Source organism: Belonocnema kinseyi, chromosome 5, assembly GCF_010883055.1.
Source record: "Belonocnema kinseyi isolate 2016_QV_RU_SX_M_011 chromosome 5, B_treatae_v1, whole genome shotgun sequence".
Taxonomy (NCBI): domain Eukaryota; kingdom Metazoa; phylum Arthropoda; class Insecta; order Hymenoptera; family Cynipidae; genus Belonocnema; species Belonocnema kinseyi.
In genome coordinates, this window is record NC_046661.1 from 141,468,438 (window position 1) to 141,469,504 (window position 1,067).

Genomic DNA, 1,067 nt, shown 5'->3' on the forward strand with positions numbered 1-1,067 from the left:
AGCAACTGTAATTGATCTATTTCAATAAAAAATTTCGGTTGAAATTTCTTTTATTTTCTGAAACTATTGAAAATTCTTTTTTTTTTTCGTTACAAAATAAATATTCTTTGTTTGAAAATTCGTTTTTTATTGTTTGACAATTAATTTTCTTGATTGAAAATGTCATTATTCAAGTTTTTAAAACAATAATCTACTTTGTAGAAAATATAAATATATTGTTGAAAATAATTTTTTTAATTAAAGGTTTAACGAATCCATTTTTCATTGTAAATTGATTTTTTCTTTTATTTAAAAAAAAGGATTTTTTGATAAAAAATTAATTTCTTTAACTGAAACTGATCTGTTTAAAAAAAAAAATATTCGGTTGAAATTTCTTTTATTTTTTTAAACTATTGAAAATTATTTTTTTTTTTTCGTTACAAAATAAATCTTCTTTGTTTGAAAATTCGTTTTTAATTGTTTGACAATTACTTTTCTTGATTGAAAATGTCATTATTCAATTTTTTTAAACAATAATCTACTTTGTAGAAAATATAAATATATTGTTGAAAATAATTTTTTTAATTGAAAGTTTAACGACTCTATTTTTTATTGTAAATTGATTTTTTTCTAGTATTTAAAAAAAAATATTCGATTAAAATTTCTTGTATTTCCTTAAAGTATTAAAAATTCTTTTTTTCGTTACAAAATAAATCTTCTTTGTTTGAAAATACGTTTTTTATTGTTTGACAATTAATTTTCTTGATTAAAAATGTAATTTTTCCATTTTTCGTGTGAAAAATTCATATATTTTGTAGAAAATGTAAATATATTGTTGAAAATAATTTTTTTAATTGAAAGTTTAAAGAATCCATTTTTTTATGTAAGTTGATTTTTTCTTTTATTTAAAAAAAAAGTATTTTTTGATAGAAAATTAATTTCTTTAACAGAAACTGTAATTGATCTATTTCAAAAAAAAATTTCGGTTGAAATTTCTTTTATTTTCTTAAACTATTGAAAATTCTTTTTTTTTTCGTTACAAAATAAATCTTATTTGTTTGAAAATTCGTTTTTTATTGTTTGACAAT

At 16.9% G+C, this 1,067-nt stretch overlaps 1 protein-coding gene across 1 annotated transcript in view; it reads right to left on the reverse strand.

The window, feature by feature from the left end:
- LOC117173317 (polycomb protein Scm) overlaps nucleotides 1-1,067 on the reverse strand; it is a 44,721-nt gene that overhangs the window by 25,743 nt on the left and 17,911 nt on the right. The gene's annotated exons all lie outside the window — the stretch shown is intronic.